The following is a 23,298-nucleotide window of genomic DNA, read 5'->3' as shown; positions in this document are numbered from 1 at the left end:
GGTGTTACAGTGTGCAAAGGAGCAGAAAGTGGGTGTCACAGTCCTTGGACATTCAGACGCACGCTTGTACACCGGGATGAAGGGCTGATAGCAGCGTTTGCATATACCTGCAGCTGCGACTCCAGCAACAGACTCAAGGGCAAACGCAGCTGCATCCATCTCGGTATCAGGCCCAATAGCTCTTTAAAGATTACGTAAGCAAAATATTAAGGCATGTCGTTTTCTGCAATTCAAATGTAATTTATCTGCACTTCAAATGTAATTTATCTGCGCAAATAAATGCACAGATTAACAGTCATGATAAAAAAAAATATTCAGTTCAAGTTTTGGTAATGCCATAGAATCTGGATACCTGTAGCCTTATTGGTAATGCCATAGAATCCGGATACCTGTAGGCTTATTGGTAATGCCATAGAATCTGGATACCTGTAGGCTTATTGGTAATGCCATAGAATCTGGATGCCTGTAGGCTTATTGGTAATGCCATAGAATCTGGATACCTGTAGGCTTATTGGTAATGCCATAGAATCTGGATACCTGTAGGCTTATTGGTAATGCCATAGACTCTGGATACCTGTAGCCTTATTGGTAATGCCATAGAATCTGGATACCTGTAGCCTTATTGGTAATGCCATAGAATCTGGATACCTGTAGGCTTATTGGTAATGCCATAGAATCTGGATACCTGTAGGCTTATCGGTAATGCCATAGAATCTGGATACCTGTAGGCTTATTGGTAATGCCATAGAATCTGGACACCTGTAGGCTTATTGGTAATGCCATAGAATCTGGATACCTGGAGAGATTCAAGGCTTACTGGTAATGAATGATGAGGGCATCTGTCCAATTTCAGGTATACTTGGATGTATGTCTCCCACTTTTTGATGCCCTTTCCATGCTGCGCATACTGGCAGGGCATTGGGGGATGTTTTTATGGGAGACAAGAGGGGGTCATGAGAGAGACTTCCACTTTGTAGGAGTTAGTTACACCCACTGTAATGTGAATACGTCCCTGAGTATGACATGGCCACATGTCCTGATTTATCCATATGTTGGGAGCAGAGTAAATTACTAACATACAGGGCACCCATAGCTGCTGTTTTGGTAACAGAAGTGTTGTTGACAGTGGTGAACTGGTTAGGTGCTGGTAGACGTGTAGATGATGGTGATTGATTCGGCATCTGGGTACATTGCAAATCTAGGCAACATAATTGGTATTGGTTGTGGTGGGTGGGTTTAGAGGCTGGTAGATTTTTAGTTGGTATTGGTGATATTCATTGGAGTTTCGTAGTAAGTGACAGCAGTGTATTGCGATGGAGAGGTCGTATTTGGTGGCATATTTGTAAGTATTGGTATTTGGACCAAAGCAAAACTTGGCCATCCTTATGTTAATAGCACATCTTCTTTTCTCTTACCACCCAAACATGAACACAGCTTCCACTACAGTACTTTATATAAGTCTCTACTTCACCCACTCTCCCCTGCCTGTTGATTGACTAAATGCTGGAACAAGCTTCCTATTGGCCCTTCTTGAACCCCCCGACCCCCTTGAATCATCACTCTCCTTCCTCTTATTTGAATCTACACCAGGCCTATCTCCTCCGTACTGTCATCTATCGCCCATATGCGGAGCCTCTCAATTCCTTGACAAATTTAACGTCTGGCTTTTCCTTCTTTCTTTCCACTGACCTGCTGACCCTTAATCTAGTGTATTTAAACATCATATTCAACCATCTCTGCAACATCTCCAGCTTCTCAAAGGATTATAAAACTGTGTTTTACCAATCTCTGACACAATCCCTTCTACCTACCTCACCCTGCCTCCTGAAGCCGCACCTGCACCCAATCTATGCACATGGGGCCTGATTCATAGCCACTCGTAAGCGGCCGCTCGTTCGCTCCGAGCGATTTTTGCCCAACTACGCATGCGTACGGATCGTTATACGCATGCGCGAACCAGTCAGTGCAGCCGAAATTCATGTGCTCGCAAAATAGCGAATGCCTGATAATTTGAGTGACAGAATGAGGCGTATGTGGGTGGTAACAGGGGAAGGTGCTTGAAAACGGGGAGTGGAGATCCGATCGCAGGCGTGCTTAAAGGTCAAAATGGGCGTTTTATGGGTGTGCATAATTAAAACAGCAGCATCATTGACCACGTCACTGGGTTATTTTATAGCCTGAACTGCTCACAAAATTGTGGTAGTAAAAACCAACCACAAGAATAGCGAGCAGCTCAGACCCTGGTCGATGTACTCGATTAATCTAATAAATAGCGGACATGACGTAGGATGCGAGCGGCCAGGGGGCGTAGTTTCCCAAAAAACGACTGCAAGTTTTGTTCGCTCTTTCAGACCTAGAGGCGTGAACATACCGCAAACAGTGAACGGTTCATTTGAATATCCACCCCTATTTTCTGGACGAGCGAGCGCTAATTGCGTCCGGCTCTGAATCAGGCCCATGAAGTGCTAACTAAATGACTTTGACTCTCTTCTCAGTCTCACTTAAACTACTCCTCACTCCTTCTTCTACCCTGTTTTGCTACAATGCTGCAGTCTAATTCTACAACATTACCGTAGCTCACACATTGCCTCCAATGATCCAAAACTTTTAATCCTGGAACTTCAAATAGACCTGGTTTCCACCTGCATAAGGGCTCCTGTACATCAAATGTCAATGAAGAAAATCTTCCTTTAATGCAGACTCCATTGCAAGTCCTCTCACTATGCCACCATCATGGTCATGACTTTGCCACCTACTTCAAAGGCAAAAGCCCTCAACAAACTTTCCTTTGATAGGCCTCTGACCTTATTACGAGAGATACTGACTCTCACACTCTGCAATCTGTCTCTGATCTATGCATCTCTTCATCCATGGTAGCCACCTCTTACTCTTGCCTTCAAGATGTCCCCATGCTGCTCCCCACTAATGGAACTCTCTACCCCAACTGACAAGACTCTCACTCAACCTTGAATGCTTTCAATTGTTGACTCAAAACCATCTCTTCACTATCGCCTAGCATGCTCCTAATATGTAGAACTCGGTCTGATGTTCTGTCAGTCCAGTTTCACGTCCACTCCTGTCCCACTAGCTCTCACAGCCAGGTTCCTAACTGCCCTTTATCTCACTTTGGCATCTCCTCTGTCCAAGTCTGCTGTACTTATCATATGTTTTATAACTTGTAACTCTCACTCGCTGCAGAGTGGACGAGGGCGTAATGATGTGATTCACTGTTTATTACATCATTATGTCTCTGCCCGCCATTGCACGCCGCAGGGGCTAGGGCCACAATGTGCTTCTCCCGGCACCATGACCCTGCACCTCCCCCCTGGACTGCCAGAAAATATAGGTAAGTATAAAATTTATAAATACAATGCATAATCAGGGCTTCTGAGAAATCTGGAGGGCCCTGTTTGGGCATGGCCAAGCACGGGGGAACGAGCCATGCCCGCTCGAAAAAATATCCACTACAATGATTGCGCGGCAGCATGTGCTTAGGGGAGCATTCCTCCTTTTCCATGACTGGCACTGTCCCATATCAGCCCCCCGAAAAAGCTCAGGCCCAGGTAATTAGTACCACCCCCACCCCACTCTTGCCACCTATGTGCGACACAACCTATTATCTAGCATTGTTCCTCTTTTGTGAGTACAGGTGAAATAAATGTACTTAAGTCTTTATTTTCTGCTTTTTTTTCTACCTCATAATTTAGTGGCATATAATATTTATATTTTCACTTCCACTTTTAATCATATTAGTGGCTTATAATATTTACATTTTCACTTCCACTTTTAATCATATTAGTGGCCTATAATATTTACATTTTCACTTCCACTTTTAATCATATTAGTGGCTTATAATATTTACATTTTCACTTCCACTTTTAATCATATTAGTGGCCTATAATATTTACATTTTCACTTCCACTTTTAATCATAGTGGCCTATTATACTTTCCACTTGCATTTTTAATTTATTTTATTTATTTATTTATTACCAGTTATTTATATAGCGCACACATATTCCGCAGCGTTTATACAGAGAGAATATTCGGCCATTCACATCAGTCCCTGCCCCAGTGGAGCTTACAATCTATGGACCTCATTCAGAGGCGCTTGCAAAAAGCGAGCGCTCGCTCTGAATGAGGGCGGCCGGCTTCTATTTTTTTAACTTGCCTCCTGGCCGCTCGCTAAGCTGTGGATGACCACCCATAGCTTTTGCGAGTGGCCAGGTGATGGTCGCGATTATCTCAACCATCGGGCTTGCGATGAGACCCTTGTGGTAGGGTCTTGTCTGCCGCAAGCCCAAGTGAGCTCCCTGCTCAAATAGAGCAGGAAGCTCACTACTGACATCACGAGTGATGTCAGTAGGGCCACCCACAACCTCCGTTTGACCAGCCACCCCCCTCCCCGCCTACAAAAACGGGGCGAGCTGTCGATTAAAATCATCAGCCGTCCCGTTTGTAGCGAGCCCCGGAGCGAGTGAATTTCTCACTCACTACAGGGCTTGCACACATGCGCGGCATGTATGGCGCGTGCGCAGTGCCCCACCATCGACCCGCTTGCGAGTGGGTCTGAATGAGGGCCTATATTCCCTATCACATGCTCACACACATACACACTAGTGTTAATTTATGTTTGTAGCCAATTAACCTACCAGTATATTTTTGGAGTGTGGGAGGAAACCGGAGTACCCGAAGGAAACCCACGCAAGCACAGGGAGAATATACAAACTCCATACAGTTAGGACCATATTTCCCATTATTAAACCCTGTCCCCTGCCTACACTGTCTTGCCCGATACTTCCATCTTTTTTTATGTGGCTCACAGGAAGTGATTATAGCTTGGGCCACAGGGAGAAAGTAAGAGGGGTCGCATAGGCCCAATTACTGCCAGTTGGGTATCAGTGCCCTAAGAATGCCAGTTTTGAATAACTTACAAAGTATTACAAGTTGCAGTCATTTTACCTCCTACTGATGCTGTTGTTCCAGTGCCGTCGGTTGCTAAGTGATCTAGACGTCGCAGGATGCCACATTTTCCCCACAACACGCCGTGATTGGTCCCTTCACCTATTTGTGCACACTGGCCTTTTGCCGCCTCACTGACTATAACGTTCCTGTAGGTTCTCTCGGCTCAGCTACATGGTCAGCATTCTGTATCTCCTCGTGGTATCATATTCTGGTTCTCCAGCTGAATTGCCTTGCCATTGGCTCCCAAGCCTCTCCGTTGGCTCCCTGGCTGCACCAGCAGCTTCTGTGCTGCCACCGGCTCACCAGCCACTACATCGGCTTCCCAGCCTCACCAGCAGCTTCCGTGCTGGCACTGGCTCACCAGCCAGTACATCATCTTTCCAGTCGCACCAGCAGCTTCCGTGCTGCCACCATCTCCCAAGCCACTTCATCAGCTTCCCAGCCATACCAGTAGTTTCCGTGCCACCATAGGCTTGCAAAGCCGCATCGCTAGTACACCAACTTGTGTACCGGCACTCAAGCCACACCATCGGCTTTCAAAGCCACATCTCAAGTACACCAACTTCTGTACTGGCTCCCAAGCCGCACCATCGGCTCTCAAAGTCGCATCTCAGGTAGACCAACTTGTGTACTGGCTCCCTAGCCGCACCATCGGCTCTCAAAGCCACATTGCAAGTACACCAACTTGTGTACCAGCTCCCAAGCAGCACCATCGGCTCTCTAAGCCGCATCGCGAGTACACCAACTTGTGTACCGGCTCCCAAGCCACACCATCGGCTCACAAAGCCATATCTCAAATACACCAACTCCTACTATCAGCTCTCAAAGCAGCACCATCAACTTATGTCTGCTACCAGTTTCTGCTGCACCATCGGTTCCAAAGCCGCATCATCAGCTTCTAAGCTGCATCATCGGCTCTCAAAGCCGCATCTCTTGTACACAAACTTCTGCTCCCAGCACTCAGCCCCCCATCGATTCCCAAGTGGCTTCATCGGCTCATAAGCTGCATCATCGGCTCCCAAACTAAAACACTGACTGTACCTATTCCTGCTGTTCCGCTCACCATCGGATCCCATAGTACATTTGTGTGAACCGCTACTTCCCCAGAATATTAAGACATGCGGCCACCTAAGTACTGGTGATCATTTATAGGGCCTGATTCAGACCCGCTCGCAAGTGCATAGCACTCGCAAGCAGGTCAATGGCGGGCCAGTGCGCACGTGCGGCATGCGCGAGCCCCGGAGCAAGTGCAAAAAGCACTCGCTCCGGTGCACGCATCCAAAAGGAGCGGCTGTTGATGTTGATTGACAGCTTGCCCCATTTGGAAGGCGGGGAGGGGGAGTGGCTTGGCAAACGGAGGCGATCCTGCAGGAACGCCTACCATTTGTGGGCGGCCCTACTGACATCACTCGTGATGTCAGTAGGTGGACTTCCTGCTCTATTAGATCTATTAGAGCAGGAACCACTGGGGCTTGCGGCCATGAGACCCTACAGTAGGGTCTCGTCGCAAGCCCGATGGTCTCGATGGTCTTGACCATCGCGACCATCACCTGGCAGCTCGCATAAGCTGTGGGTAGTCACCCACAGCTATGCGAGTGGCCAGGAGGCCGCAACTTAAAAAACAAGCGCCAGCCTTGATTCAGAGCGATCGCTCGCTTTTTGCGAGCAGCTCTGAATCAGGCCCATAGGTCTAAGGGAACAACGGGTAGATGTTAGCGGTGGAAGACCTCGCTTGCTTTGGTTCTAGGTAGAGATGAGCGGGTTCGGATCTCAGAAATCTGAACCCACCCGAATTTTGAGACGTGTGTTCGGTTCCTCCGCCGGCCCCGGATCTCAATCCGAGGCAAAACCATAGAGACGAAATCTTGCGGCTCACGAGCTTTCGTCTCTATGATCTATGTAGTATATAGGGACCACGCGGTGGATGCCCTTTTACTCCGGCTGTGGAGACTGAACAGGGAGGGTGGGTAGTGTAGGCTGGAGAGGTGCTGATGCTGTGCTGTCTGCTGTGTCCTGAGCTGGTGCTGATCCATTCTGGGCTGGTACTGTGCTGTCTGCTGTATCCATCTGGGCTGTTGCTGATCCATCTGGACTGGTGCTGTGCTGTCTGCTGCATCCATCTGGGCTGGTGCTGATCCATCTGGGCTGGTGCTGTGATGTCTGGTGCTGTCTGCTGTGTCCTGTGCTGATCCATTCTGGGCTGGTGCTGTTCTGTCTGCTGTGTCCATCTGGGCTATTGCTGATCCATCTGGGCTGGTGCTGTGCTGTCTGCTGCGTCCATCTGAGCTGGTGCTGTGCTGTCTGCTGCTGGTGCTGTCTGCTGTGTCCTGGGCTGGTGCTGATCCATTCTGGGCTGGTGCTGTTCTGTCTGATGTGTCCATCTAGGCTATTGCTGATCCATCTGGGACCCGGAGGAAGACTACTTGTAGCGTATCCTCCAAAAAACCATTAACTGTCAAACAGTTGTTTGCAAGGGCAAACAAGTATGACAGCAATCACCCATTTGCACAGCGGATTACTGACGCCATAACAGCTATGCTGGTATTAGATGTGTGTCCAGTATCCGCCATTACTGCAGTGGGTTTTCAACAGTTAATTGAGGTCCTGTGTCCTTGCTACCAGATACCTTCTAGATTCCACTTTGCTAGAACAGCAATTCCAAGTCTGTACAAGGACATTAAAAAAAACCTTATTAATGTCCTCAGAAATGCCGTTGTACCCACTGTCCACTTGACCACTGATATATGGACAAGTGGGACAGGGCAAACTAAGGATTACATGACTGTGACAGCCCACTGGGTAGGTGTATTGCCTACAGCAGCAGCAACATCTACCAAAAGACAGCTGATACAGAGGCAGGCTACTCTTTGTATAACTGGTTTCACTAAGAGGCAGCATACCACTGCGAACCTCTTAGAAAAACTCAGGGAAATCATTGCTAAATGGCTTACCCCAGTTGGACTCTCCTCGGGATTTGTGATTTCGGACAATGCCACCAATATTGTGAGAGCATTAGATGTGGGCGAATTCCAACACGTCCCATGTTTTGCTCACACAATCAATTTGGTAGTGCAACATTTTTTTAAAAATGACAGGGTCATGCAGGAGATGCTCTCGGTGGCCCGCTAAATATCCAGACATTTTAGACATTTGGCGACTGCTTGACGAAGATTGCATGACCAGCAGGTACTGTTAAATTTGCCCTGTCATCAGATGAAGCAAGAGGTAGTAACTCGGTGGAATTCTACCCTCGATATGCTTCAGCGGATGGAGGAACAGCAAAAGGACATCCAGGGCTATACAACAGCCTATGACATAGGCCGTGGAGGGGGGGAATGCACCTTACTCAAGCGCAGTGGAGAATAATTGTGTAAGGTTCTCAAACCCTTTGAACTTGCCACACGTGAAGTTAGTTCAGACACTGCCAGCTTGAGTCAGGTTATTCCCCTCATCAGACTTTTGCAAAAACAGCTGGAGAAACTGAAGGAGGAGGTGAAATGGAGCGATTGCGCAAAGTATGTCGGACTGGTGGATCAAGCCCTTGATTCACTTCACCAGGATCCAAGAGTCGTCAATCTATTGAAATCTGAAAAATATATTTTGGCGACCATTCTGGATCCTAGGTTTAAGTCCTACCGTGTGAGTTTTTTTCCAACAGAACAAAATCTAAAACTGTGCAAAGAGCTGTTGGTAAAAAAAATTGTCAGCTGCAGCCGCACGTGAAATGCCATCATCTCCTTCTTCAGTTTCTGCAGCTGCCAGGAAAAAACTAAATTTTCCTTACAGAATGCCTGCTGGTCATGCAGATCGTTCACCAAAAAAAATACATCTGGTCAGGCCTGAGAGAACTGCCTACTAGTGACATGTCTTCTACCGTGACTATGTGTGATACGGTTTCCATTCACAGAATGGAGGAGGACTATTTCAGAGATAGCATCCTATAGGCATGTCAGACAGTCCCTTTCAGTACTGGCAGGAAAAAAAGGCAATTTGGAGTCCCATACACAAACTGGCTTTGCATTACTTAAGTTGCCCACCCTCCAGTGTGTACTCCGAAAGAGTTTTCAGTGCAGCTGGCAACCTTGTCAGTGATCGGGGTAGGAGGTTACTTCTTCAAAATGTGGAAAAGATGATGTTCATTAAAATGAATTACAAATTCCACGAGGAAGATCTCTACCAACAATTACTTGAAAAAATTACAGAGGCGCCTATGGTGGATTCCAGTGGGGACGAATTAATATTGTGTGAAGAGGATGTACACACTGATGGTGATGACGAGGATGATGACAACTTGTAATGTAAAGTCAGTTTGTGTATGGGATAATTTTCATTTCCATGTCCAATGCACTGGCAGGTTGTTTTATTGGGGTCCAAACGAACCAGTCATTTCAGCCACAATTGGCAGTCCTTGTAGCTGAAATGATTGGTTTGTTAAACTGTGAATGTCCTGTTTTGCATACAACATAAGGGTGGGTGGGAGGGCCCAAGGACTATTCCATCTTGCACCTTTTTCCTTTCCATTATGTGCTGGTTGGGGCATTGCTGCCTGACATTTTAAATTAATGTTATGGTTGGTTTAGGAACCAATGATTTGTTTTTTAATTCATTTATTATCAATTTTACAGCCAGGGGCTGCACCAATGTATTTCTTTTTATTATTAATTATTCAGCCCGGGGCTGCACCAATGAATTATTTTTCAATTAATTTATTATCAATTTTATAGCCAGGGGCTGCACCAATGAATTTTTTTTATTATTAATTATTCAGCCAGGGGCTGCACCCAATGAATTGTTTTTAAATTAATTTATTATCAATTTTACAGCCAGGGGCTGCACCAATGAATTTCTTTTTATTATTAATTATTCTGCCAGGGGCTGCACCAATTAATTGTTTTTTTATTAATTTATTATCAATTTTACAGCCAGGGGCTGCACCAATGATTTTTTTTATTATTAATTATTCAGCCAGGGACTGCACCCAATGAATTGTTTTTAAATTCATTTATTATCAATTTTACAGCCAGGGGCTGCACCAACTATCAATTCTTCAATCCTCAAGGGTATCCCAACCATCATCTTTGCACAGTCCTCAACTCTATTAATAATTATATCAATCAGTTTTGAGACAGCAAGCTGGATGCAACCTTTTGGCCCTTTAACTAGATAAAAAAATCAATATTGTGAGCTGTGAGGTGGTCAAAATTTACAGGAAACGAGTGGAAATAAATGTTATTGAGGATATTAATACTGTAGGAACAAAAAAAGGCCCATTTTATGTGATTTTAGCTGTCTTTTTGATTTTTTAAGAAAAAATCCAGATCCAAAACCAAAACACGAAAACAAAACACGGAGGTGAAGTTTTGGCAAAACCAATCCAGATCCAAAACCAGGGGAGATCCAGATCCAAAACCAAAACATGGGGCTCAGCGCACATCTCTAGTTCTAGGGGGTTCACATGGAGCAAGCTTTTGGATTCATAACACAAATAGGTTTACTAAATATGTTAGAACTTTTTTCTGCAACGTTTTTAGCAGCCAATAAGCCCTTGCCGTTATTTGCCTGTAAAATAGCATATTTTGCAATTATGATATTAGGGTTTTTAGTATTTCTCAAGATACAGCATTTTTATTTTTTTTACTGGACAAATGTTACCTCTATAGGTTGTGTCTCATCCATTACTTTCTATGAGGAAAGCACAATTTTTGTAAAATTTTGGAAAGATATGACACTGAAGTCACTGGAGAAATGTTCACATTATATTGGAAAGTAATTTTTCATTTATTTAAATTTGTCATTTATTTTTGTAAATGTAATTTTTTTTAGTGGATAGCATTTTTTTTTTATTTTGCTGAAATTGGTAACAAGTCTCTCCTTTTGGTTTCCCCTTGGTTGACATCATTAAGACCTATCTTTAAACCAATGGGGAAGTTGAAGAGCCATTTCACACCGTCGGCATCCCGCACGCCGAGATGCCGACTACATCCCTGAGCTTGGGCTCCTTAAAATTTTTATTTTAGTTCATTGAGAGACAGCACTGATGACTCTAAAAATGCTGTAATAAATTAGTTCATTTTTGGTACTGTATATACACATTTAAAAATATAAATCTAGGCGGTTTAGATCTTGAATAAATAGGTCGCTAAGTATCACGGGAGATGTAGTCCAGCTAGATTTGCAAAACTTTGCCTGTCTTTGCTTTAATAGAAATTCCCCACGTGTTGTGTATTGTTCTATTTTTTCTTCATCTCTCAGAGCGACTTCAGAATATTTCTTTTCTTTTTCCTTTTAACAATACCTTAGCTGCGCCTGTGACTTCCCCATCTGCACTTAGACCATGAAATAGGTTATAAGCTAAAGCTTAAGAAGCAGGTAATGCTTAAACAAGTTAGGACAGTTCTTTCATGTACGGTGGCCAGTGATCCCTGCCTTTCTAAGGCATTGCTTCAGTTCATCAAGGCCCCTGGGGAAGCTTCGCACGTCAAAGAGTTCCGGGATGAAAGGAGATTTGCAGAGACTTGCAGCTCCTCTCCATCCCACCAAATTTCTTTTCAACAGCCAGATTCCAGTTTTGATGTCAGGTAGAGAAAATGCTCAGTCTGCTCCATCAGGTTTGATGAGACAAACATGAAAAGATGAGGAAGCTTCTTAGTGGGAAACAAACAACATGAGGATGCCATGGAGCATTGGATGGTTTTATATTAAGCACCATTTATGCCTTAGAATATGAAAATAGACACATATATGTATCCTAGTATAAAATTCTTACATTCCTATTATTGCTATTATTATTTATTGTCATTTACCTGCTAAGCTACAAAAAAAGAGGGCAAATGTCATGGTTCAGGTGGAGCTAGGGGCACTTGATAAATGTATTTAAACAATAAAATTTATTTAGACTTTTGTTTTTTGATCTAGGTCTTGTGGATACCTTTAGTTTGCTGGATGGGGAACGTTCAGTGCTGCCTGCATCCACACTGCAAGGTAACTGAACTGGCAGTGTCTAGTACCCACTGATATGTGCTACTGCTGATGCGTGCCCTTTTGACATGTCTTTCTTCCCAGGCGTAACGTGTGTATGGACGCATCCTCTGAGGCTCCAACAGACAAAGTGCCATACACAGCCCTAAGAGGGCTGCAAGTACACTGTACCACCATCGCTTGTATAAGATGGTATAGCAGCATTGACCACCAGGGTGTATGTCATCTTACTGATCGGCGCACTACAACACCGAGCAATACCCTTGTACTCCAGGCTGATTCATACAGTTATTATGCCTGTTCATCCCTTTGTCTCTATGCTACCTGTTGTTCTACCAGGTTAAGCTGTACCACGTGTGGACTAAACGCCACCAGCACCATTCAACAGCGCAACACACTTAACAACATCATACTGCACACTCTGGTGCAGTGTATTGTCTTCCAACTGGACAGATATAGTAACACCCAGTGTACTTCTCAGTGTATTCTGCTAACATAGTTGACATTAACTGGCATTCTGAAAGTTGTAGTCCCCATTCAAACTAAATAAGCCGCTTAAATATGAAGGTGAGGCTAAGTGCGAATTGCAGGAGAGTATTGTTATTTTGAAATGAAGATCATATATAGAGTATTCTGTATTATTATACGACATAGAGTGATAGGCCAAGAAGGGCCTCTCAGGACCACAGTGGCACATAGGCCACCAGTTGGCCAGTTCTTTGTTAAACTTGTTAACTTTAACTGGCCATGCGGCCGGCGGTTCAAATCCCGACAGCGGCAGCCCGGCAAGGGTGAAGATCCCGATCGTCCCTAAGGTAAGTATCGCTAACCTAATTCTACCCCCTAACCCTCCCTTAGGGTGCCTAACCCTAACCTCCCCCCCAAGTGCCTAACCCTAATCCCCCCTCTAAGTGCCTAAACCTAACCCCCCCTTCCCCTAGCCTAAACCTAACCCTCCCGGGGGGGGGGGTTGCCTAGCCCTAAGTCCCCCCGGGAGCCCTAAACCTAACCCTCCCCCCCCCCCCTGCAGCTGTCCGCACCTGGCTTACCTTCATTCGGTATGCCAGGGGCGTCGGTCTTCCAGCATATGGTTAATGACAGGCGTTGAGTTTTCGACCCCTGTCATTAGTACCACGCCGGGATTAGAGAGTCTGGAAGCCGGCAGTCGGCATTTAGACCGTCGGCTTCCAGACTACATCCCCTTTAACTTTGTTAAAATTGGTTAGAAAAATAAGGTGCAGAGAGTTATTCACTGAATTTGGGGATTGGTGTAACTGTAACGCACAACTTTACTAAAAGTGGATTCTGGACCGAATCCCTTGTGAGGGCCAAGAGTTGCTCTGGAGCTCCACCGTGTGGGCAATAAAGGTTCTGCACCCTTTATCTTGCTGCCTTCCTATCCACTACCAGTCTTCCTCTCCCCTCCTGTCCACCCTCCTCTCCCCTCATTCAGATGTGAGACCATCACTGTCTAACCTTTTGACCTGTTTTTTTTACAGCTGTCTGCCCAGCCCTTTCTTCAGCTCCTGTCAGAATTGCACACATGAGTCAGCAAAGCACTGCCTTCACCTCTCTATTTCCACAGGGAATCTTAGAAGAGATAGGCAGAGGACTTAAGATGAAATGAAATCCATTCTCTTCTTGCAGAAAGCAGCTGAGTCCTCCGACGTTTGCTTCCAATGGCTGCGGGCCTGTGACTGATTCATCTTAAACCTTCTATCGGATGAGGTGTTGTCATGTGTGCAAACCACTTATCATACTAACATAAAATAAAGACACTGAGACGTGGATTTGGCAGATAACTTGATGGCGATTTATTGGAGCAATAATAATTATTATTTATTTAAGGATGTATGGTGGCAAAGAAAGGACGGCCAGAAATCAGCCAGATCTGCTATGCCCACACACAAACAACAAAAGGCATAGCAGGCGTAGATCGCCCAGAGTGCATACACATAACCATGTAACTCATATCATCAACAAAAGGTAACGCTCACCCCCATCTTGACTTCCCACCCGTTTAGGTGGTGATACTGCCCCCCGTTAGGTTGGTACAGCCAACTACCAGTCAACGAAGGGAGCGCCCTTAAATCATAATTGCACCCGGACTGGCGACCTGCCGTTCTTTCCCGCCACAGCAAGGTTCTGCTTATAGAACCGCTGCACCGCCACCATACCAAGTACTACCCCAATAACGCCAACTCCTCAAAAAGATCCCCAATAAACAATGACCAACCCTCCTCTGTTAAATGAACTCCATCAGGTCTATACATATAACTAAATCGAAATTGAATGTTCTTCTGGTAAATGAAACGGCCATAATTGGCCATCACAAATTTGGCAACTGCGAAATTAAGTTTCTTCCTAGCTTCGTCATTAGCAGGAAAACTCCTAACCCCACGCCAGACCTGTCGAGGTACAATGCAAGACCAAATTAATTTACACAAGGGCCAGGCCGATAGCACCCTCGCCAAATCGTTGACAATATCAACTCGTAATTCTACAGTGGACCTCTGCCCTAAGTCGTTGCCTCCTAAATAAGCCACCAAAATACGTGGCCTACCAAAAAGCCTTGCATACTCTAACAGTTTAGGACAAAAGGAATGCCATCTCATACCTCTGGAACCTATGCAACGGACCCTAGCTGAATATTCAAAAATTGGAGCTTGATCTGAACTCAAACCTAGCAGCCCAGAAAATATATGAGTGGCCTATAACCCAAATTTCCTGCGTGTCAAAGAGCAATCCTAAAGGTGGAGGAAAGCAGTAAATAAAAAATTAGTAATTGTCATAAAACAATAAAATTTTATGGTGTATTAGTGGGATCTGATAGAACATAAGTGAGTATCTGCCAAAAAGAAAAATTTTCTATTGGTCGCCGACTTTACTATTTGAAGTGGCTGAGACAAACAGAAGACACAAAGGGGAAGAATGGGTGGGGGGGAATTGGGAAAAAACAGGTGAACTCGGCAAGAGGTAAAATAAAAACCTGCTGAGGGATGGACTATGGCCTAATTAAATGATTGAGAATAGCCGAATTGAATCCGTCAGTTCAGGTAAAAATTGTAAAATCCCTCAAGACTCCCATTGCCAGCAATGGCGAGTAGCTAATCCCGAGTAGGACGGACAGGGGTAACAGACAAGACAGGACAGTACATGAGACAAGACAAAAACCAGGCAAGCATAAAATATAAACGTAACCGGAACAGACTGTGAAATGACTTTAAAACAAAGGGCCTTCACGCCTAGGTCGAATGTAACCTTTATAACTATCCGATTTCCAACGTCCTAGGGCCTTAATTTCTGATGCCGAGAAACCCGCAGCTGCCGCCGAAGTTGCGGCTCCGATCAGAAACGAGTGTGTACCAAAATCTTGAGGCGGGAGGCCTAAAACTGATACACACCTCTTCAAAAACCAACCAAACTGGTATTTGGTAAGCGGAGTCCTGTCCATATGCATGAGTCATGAACCAGGAACATCCGGCCGCAATAACTCATACCGCATAGCTGGTGCCACGGGGCAGATCTGTTCGTACCTAGATGGACCCAACGAGATCCACCCACCCCTACCAGTCTGGTCGGTCTTTGACCGCCGAATCCTACAGAGAACAGACCTCTCACTGACCAGGATATCCGAGAGGAGCATGGCGGCATCAACCCATTTGGATGATGCCACCAGCTCCGATACCCTCAAGGTGCCGTGAAAAGCCTCTGAAACACCACTTGAATCAGGACCGCCTCATACGCAGTAAGAGCCACTCCGAGAACCGCCCCTAATACTGCCGGAAGCAGATGAGCGTCCACAGGTCTCCTAAGGTCAGCTACTGGCCGGGAGACCCGTGCCCAACCCTTTAAAGCCTTCACAATCAGAAAACTTTTAGTAAAGTCAGGTTGGCCCTTCAATTTACAATAAAATGCAATGCCCCCCAAAGAGCGCGCAACAGAAGCCCTGGATCTGCCAGCCAAATGGAGACTCCAAATAAAAGAAAGCATCGAACGATGCTGACTCTTACCTGCCTGTTTGCTGCTACGGGAATAATCTTCCCATTCATTCCATGCCTGCCGATATGCTCGCAACGTGGAGGGGGCTAAAGACTGTTCTGCTAAGCCCTCCATGCCGGCTCGATCACCTGCCAAACATAAGAGGGGCAAAGCACAACATCAGCACCAGGGGCCACAGATCGGGACCTAGCCCACTGGAAACGTGATAACGCATCGTCTATCTCATTCTCCACCCCAGGAACGTGTCTTGCCTTAAACATGATGTTACAGCGCAAACATGTGAGCACAGCTGCGCTAGCAAGCGCAAAACCAGCAGGGAAGCCGCATGTTGCTGATTGTATCGCATGGACCACGCCCAGGTTGTCACACCTGATAATGATGCTGCGATTGCGTAACCATTCCCCCCAGATTTCCAAGGAAACCATTATGGGAAAGAGTTTGAGAAGGAGTAAGTCCTTAGTCAAACCCTTTCCCACCCATTCTTCCAGCCAACGGCCAACGCACCAGGAGCCATCAAGGTAACATCCGAACCCTGTGGTGCCTGCTGCGTCGGTGAACAGCTGCAGCTGCAAATTGTCAGCGGCTGGAGACATCCACAACCGAACGCCATTAAAATCCCGAAGAAACGAGACCCAGACAGAGAGGTCCTGCTTAATCTCTGAGGATAAACGTAGCAAATGTCTCGGTTAGTGACACCAGCCGTGGCCCTTTCCAATTTACGTGAAAAAGCTCTGCCCATTGGAATTACTTACAGGCCCAGGAGGGATTGCGCCTGCCGCAGGGTAATTCTACTGGAAGCCGTGCATTCCGCTATGGCATTACGCAACTTGACAGGCTTATCGAGAGGAATGCGACAAGAACCCGCTGAGGTACAGATCTCGATACCCAGGAATGACAAGGGGAAGGGCCCTCCGTTTTGTCCGCAGCAACGGTAACTCCAAATGAAAAAACAGCGCTCGTAAAGAAAACAAAAGATAACTGCATCTGCCTGAACCGGAAGGGCCGACACACAGAAAGTCATCGAGATAGTGGGCTATTCCATGACTACCGCAAAAATTAAATAAATAAATTCCGCGCACCAGTGTAGGAAGGTGCTAAAATGCTCGAAAAACGCACAGGACACAGAACACCCCATAGGCAAGCATTTGTCTATGCAATATCCGTTGTCCAAGCTAAAAACCCATAAACTGGAATGACTCTGGGTGCAAAGGAAGTAGACGAAAAGCTGACTCAACATCTATCTTAGCCATCAGTGCGCCCGGACCATAACACCTAATGACATCCAAAGCATCGTCAAAAGACTGGTACACCACCGAGGAAACCTCAACTGGTATGGCAAAATTTACTGACGAGCCTGGCGGATAAGACAGATGTTGCATGAGCCTGTATTTTCCTGGAATTTTCTTGGGAACCACTCCCACCGGGGAATTCACAAGATCCCTAATGGGGGTTCTGCAAAAGGCCCTGCAATGCGCCTGACGCTAACCTCGCCAGCCACTTTTTCCCTAAGAATGTGAGGCAATTCAAAGGCAGACTTCAAATTTCTAGGCGAATATGTGTCGACATCCCTGCAAATAGGTAAACGAAAACCAAAACTGAAGCCTTTTAACGAAAATTCTGCGTCCTGCAGAACGGGGTACCAACTCAACCATTTTGCTATCGCTGTGACACGGACAGGGGATGGAACTTTACTTAGCACTTGTGCCTTTTGCTGGCTGTGCAGGCTGCTGCTGGGCACCCCCCTTGAAACACTTGGCAACTGGGTGATTGCCACCACATCGCAAGCAGAGGTGACGAAAATGACATTTTCGTCCCTGCGTACAGGTGGAATTATTAAAGGCGAAGCATTTTCCCCAGACGCCTGCTGTTAGCCCTGACGAACTGAACTAGCTGCTTTGCTCGCGTTGTACCCCTCATAGGCAGGACGCGAAGGCTGCGTGACCTCCAGCAATGTATATTTGTCGAAGTAGGAGCATAGCTGAGAATGGAGCTTCCCGGTGATAGCTGCTTGGGGCAGTGATTGCAATAATAAGCTGTGCACCCTGTAGAAATTCACTGTAGCACATGTATTCTGTCTATTTTGTAAGTTAAATGCTCAGAATACAGTATATAATACAATCTCCTCTATTGACTGATAATATGATTCAAAGGAGATAAAAGCTAGATCTAAGGTGCCATACATAAATAAAGCAGTGTCAAAGCCATTACCCCTTACTGTCAGATAACGCATCACTAAAGCATTCTATTCCCCCAATGATACCTCAATGCCCAGCATAATACTGACACTGTTTGCTGCAACTGTTTTCTACCATTAAGAGGGCATAATCAGCACAGACCGGCTATAAAATACATCATACGAATGTACTGAATGATATAATTCTGGCATATACAGGACCAGCAAACACAGTAAGCAATTATATGTAGAAGTAGAGCCATCCTGTCTGAGCTGAATCTTTTTATTTCATGTGCAGGCTCCTTTACAGATCATATGAGCAAGTTGGGGAATCTGGGAGAGGGCAGAAAAAGAAACCATGCACTGTCCTGGACATAGATGCACAGATTGGTCCCCGTATGTACTGGATGGTGTATTATCCAGTATTAATAATTGATCCAATAGGTGATCCATATCAGTGCACCCCGTACAGTGCATGTTTTCCAGATCTAGTTGGTGCACAACAATATTCATTACTGGCTTTTAACTTTTTCTACTGGCTGACACATTTAAAAGATCAACAGGGACTGTAGTGCTAGTTATTTCATTTGTGACACTGAGGGGATCCTAAAAAACATGCAACTTTAGTATTATATGCTATTTCTATTGTAGTCATCATGGTGTGTGCTGAGGGGGGGTTCAGGCAAGGCACTCATAAACCCCTCCTGCATTTGCCTATGGTGCTGGCCACTGCAGCCACAAAGATGATATTGACCAGGGGCATTAAGGACTGAAGGGAAGCACCCCTCCCCCGCACTGGCACACCTTCCACAAAGCTGCTGCAGCAGCCTGAGGGGGGATAGAACTATCAATAGGGGAACCACACCTGCAGCTCCTAATAACATGGGGGCACTGTGGAGCCAGGGACCAGGGTCTGGGGAGGCTCATTACTAGGCAGGACATAGCTACACCCACCCCCAGCAGAACAAGAAATCAGAAAAGACAGTGATTGAGGACAGAAAGGAAAAGTAAAAGCAATGATATGAAGTAAATGAAAAGAATGACTAAATACAATAAGGAAAAGGAGGAGAGAAGAAGGAGAAGCACTAAGAGAGTTTTATTAAGGAAAATGACAACTGACAAAATGCACTTCCCTGTCCTGGAGGAATCTGGAACAAAGAGGCTTTGGCCCACACTTTTATCCCACTATATAATGTTCCTGTTACAAACCCGCCCCTGCTTGCCATAGGCTAACTCCCACAAGTAATTTGCATACATGCCTGCCCCCATCCTAGAGGTTTAAAACACCTCTTTTCTTATGCAATCTTTCGGTTTCTCTTGTAGGGTCTAGCTCCAATTGTTCAGATAATGCCATGTTCATTCTATCTCATGATCAAATCATCACCAACATTAGAGATTACTTGCAGGATACATTTCTTAGCTTAATAAATAGCCTCCTTATTTAAATTAGTGGTGATCAAACTACTATGCATACATGCTGACTTATGCCAACTTACTGTCCGCCCCCTACAGGTTGGCTAAGCGGGAGAAGGGGGGGGCGATTTGCGGCAAAGTGGACAGGCCAGTGGGCATAATGACACGATTACATCATCGTGACTTCACCCTCGTTACATAATGCTGCGATTTCCGATATTGTGAAGCAGGTGAATGGGGGGGAGGGCACGGTAACGCAATTAATTGTGAATCGTGTCATCGGCCATCCAGACCGTACACTTCACTCAGTATTTGGGCAGCTGTGGGCGGGTGGCAGCTGACTTCGGGAAATTTGCCCATTCTTGTGGAGAGTAGTAGGCACGTCTTCTAGTGTGGCATTTAGGTTTGGAAAATAGGTTCCATAGTGTCTTTATTTTATATCATTAATTTGTTAGAGTCAGCAGAACCAGCAATCTCTGTAGAATGTGACACCTCATGTTGTGATTCCGTTCATCCACACTTTCTGGTTGATCCGTGTATGTGCTTCACACATTAAATATTAAGGGGTCTATTTACTAAGCAGTATTAGGAGACAGAGTGAAATGTGATAAGGTGACAGCCAATCAGCTCCCAACTGTCATTTTTCAAACACAGCCTGTGAGATGACAGTTGGGAGCTGATTGGCTGGCACCTTATCACTAACTTATCACTTTTCACTCTGTCTCCTAACACTGCTTAGTAAATAGATCCCTAAGTTAGTTACTAACATTACTCCAAGTTACAAATCTAAAACTAAATTAGCCAATCAGGCATTTTTCTTCATTATCTAGCACTACCCCAATAAAAGCTAATTGTTCATTGGCTGCTGTAGATTTTGCTGCAGATTTTTTCTTATATAGGCTACCCCAAGCAGGGGGAATTTATTGCTGGAGGGGCCTATCCTAACGATGGCTGTCACCAACCGGAGTTGTTGGTAAATAGAAAGAAACCTTTAATAAATGTACCATAACCCTCTTGACTACAAACTGTCCGGCCGTCTGTTAAAAGTTTAATTATTCTTATCCTGTATTTATATTGTGTGTATACTGTATATTATCTGGGCAGTAGAGAGCTTGTCAAGGCCCCTGGTAATACAGGGGGCGTGGCCTAATTATGAAGGTGTGGCAATGCCTCTATAAAAAAAATAAAAATGAATAAACTACTGTTTAGGCCCCGCCCTGCACAGGGGGGTGCCACGTGCTCCTCAGGCAGCGACTGATCCAGGGAGGAGGGCATGATTAGCGTGATTGCTCTCCCCACCTCTGCCACCCACGCAGGGCGCCTACTCGGACCCTTAAACAAGCCTGTGCCCAAGTAGTTAGTATAAGTCTCCCCCTCCATGTGTCACTGTATATTATGCAGCACTTCACAGTGAATATTTAATCATACACATCAGGTCCTGGCCTAGTGGAGCTTACAATCTAAACTCGCTATCATGCAGGCACACATACAAGGGTTACATTTGTGGTGCCCAGGTGTCTGAGTTTTATTCAGTGGTAAAATGTGAGTGAACTGTTTTCATGTTGCTGAAAAGAGACGTGTTAGTGCATTTGGCTATGCTTTGACTAAACAGGTTGGCAATAAGATAGTGCTGTTTGCACCATTCAGGGATTAGGAAAATCATTGAAATCCGTATGTATATCTAAGCAAAATAAATACTGTGTACAATTTCCAATACTCGACCACCTTCAGATATACAGATCGGTCAGAGGAATCCACACGTGGTAGTGATCAGGGGCCCAGCGTCTCTATGCTAGCGCAGGAGAGAGACTGAATGTTGTGCAGAGCACTCATTTACGCTGACATTACATGGTTTACTTGTTGCCGGTGTTCAATCTGCCATGCACGATCGCAAACCATACACAACATAAACGCCCTGAGTCCGAAACATGGAAACGCAATTCCTCCGCGAAGTCAGTAATTCAGTTTGCACAATATCCCAAAAGATTGATTTATATTTATAGTAAATAAAATACCAAGGCTGAAATGAATGCTATCCTAGATTGTAAACTCCTGCAATAAGAGTGAATGGTCAAGGTTGGCTTTTCTCTCTGCCTTGAGGGCACCCACTCGGATGCGCTCTCCCTCTCCTGCTGTAACTTAAGGCGTATATCCACTACATGACTAATGAACGACTGTACGATTACGACATCATTATCGTACAATCGTTCATTGTTCTGTGCAGTGGTTATTGTGCCCACACTGAACGATATGTCATTCAGTGCCGGCACCCTCCCTCATCCCCGAACATGCACAACCTTTCGATATCGGCAGGTTGGGCAGTATCTTCAGGCGACGGCAGATGCTGACAGCCACCAGCGGGAGCGCACATCGCTGGTCGTTGCTGGCATATTCACTGCACACTTAATGAACGATTGTAATCGTTCAATTGTCCATTTATATTGTGTAGTGCATATGCGCTTTACAATGGCAAACAGGTAATAATGGCGGCATTCTCGGCTTCTTAGATTGGGTGTTGGCACTTGACTGTGATATCATAGGCAAGCACCACACTCCAGGGGGGCTACGTAAGAGGTTCAGAGATTACAGAACTGGTGGAATTTCAGTGCTAAATTTAAAGCTTGAAGTGAAGCGTTTAAAGGCGGGTATCCACTTGTAGATATACAAACGACAGCATGATTACGACATTGCAATCGTGCTGTCGTTTGTATAGCTAGTGATGTGCCTAGACTGAGCGTTCACTCGTTCAGTCCCGGCACATCCCTCATCCCCGCACATGCTGAACCTGACGAGATCGTCAGGTTGACCAGCATGTACGGGCGTTGTCGGATGTCAGAAGCGACCGGTGGGCACGCGCATCGCTGGTCGCTTCCGACCAAAACATGCCCGATGCATGCGCGATTTGCAAGCAATTGCACGATAACGATATCATTATCGTGCAATCGCTTGGCTAAATCGCTAAGTGGATACCCCCCATAACTCACTGAAATCCCGCCTGTTCCGTAATATGGGGACCTATTACATAACCCTCCAGGAGTGTGGTGCTTGGCTATGATGTCACAGTGATGTGCAGGGATGCGGCATCCCGTGCGCACGCCTATACTTGCTATGTTCATGAGTCATAGTCACACTTGCCGACAATTGTCACCTCCCTTCGAGGGCAGGTCCAAGAGGAAGTGCAGGGGATCTGGCCGCGCCAATCACATCCTCAGCTTCTCTTCTGTGTTGGACTATATCATATTAGAAAATATACTGACAGTAAAACACACAGTTTATCTGTACAAATAAAAAAAATAATGATCAGTAATGTAATGACATCTTATTGGGGAATCGGTATGTAATGCCGCCAGCTCAAATACCGACAGCGGCAGCCCGGCGGGTCGAAATCCCGACAGCTGAAGGTAAGTACCCTAACCCTCCCTTAGGGGTGCCTAACCCTAACCTCCCCCCTAGTGCCTAACCCTAACCCTCCCCCTGTTAGTGCCTAAACCTAGTCCCCCCTCACCCTAAACCTAACCCTCCCGGGGGGGGCCTAACCTTATCCCTCCCTACTGGTACCTAAGCCTAAACCCCCCTTCCCCTACCCTAACCCTCCCGGGGTGGTGCCTAACCCTAAGTCCCCCCATGGGTCCATAAACCTAAATGGCTAGATGCTAAGACACCCGGCATACCTTCGTTCGGTAAGTGTTGGGATATATCGGCGGGCGGGATAGCTGGGCCGCCTTTATCCTGACTGCATCCCTCTTATTGGTACTAACATGCTATACCT

The 23,298-nt window shown here is 45.8% G+C and overlaps 1 long non-coding RNA gene across 1 annotated transcript in view; it reads left to right on the top strand.

Annotated features, from left to right (window-relative positions):
- Positions 1–13,743, top strand: part of LOC148481510 (uncharacterized) — a 53,178-nt gene extending 39,435 nt beyond the window's left edge. The window contains exons 3-4 of the long non-coding RNA XR_015871904.1: positions 11,879–11,944; positions 13,441–13,743. This is a non-coding gene — a long non-coding RNA (uncharacterized LOC148481510). The remainder of the gene's footprint in view (positions 1–11,878; positions 11,945–13,440) is intronic.
- Positions 13,744–23,298: the final 9,555 nt, after the last annotated feature.

The sequence above is a fragment of the Taudactylus pleione genome, unplaced genomic scaffold (genome assembly GCF_031769625.1).
Source record: "Taudactylus pleione unplaced genomic scaffold, aTauple2 ptg000579l, whole genome shotgun sequence".
Classification (NCBI taxonomy): Eukaryota; Metazoa; Chordata; class Amphibia; order Anura; family Myobatrachidae; genus Taudactylus; species Taudactylus pleione.
Note: the sequence above shows the minus strand (reverse complement) of the source record. Positions and strands in the feature narration are given on the sequence as shown.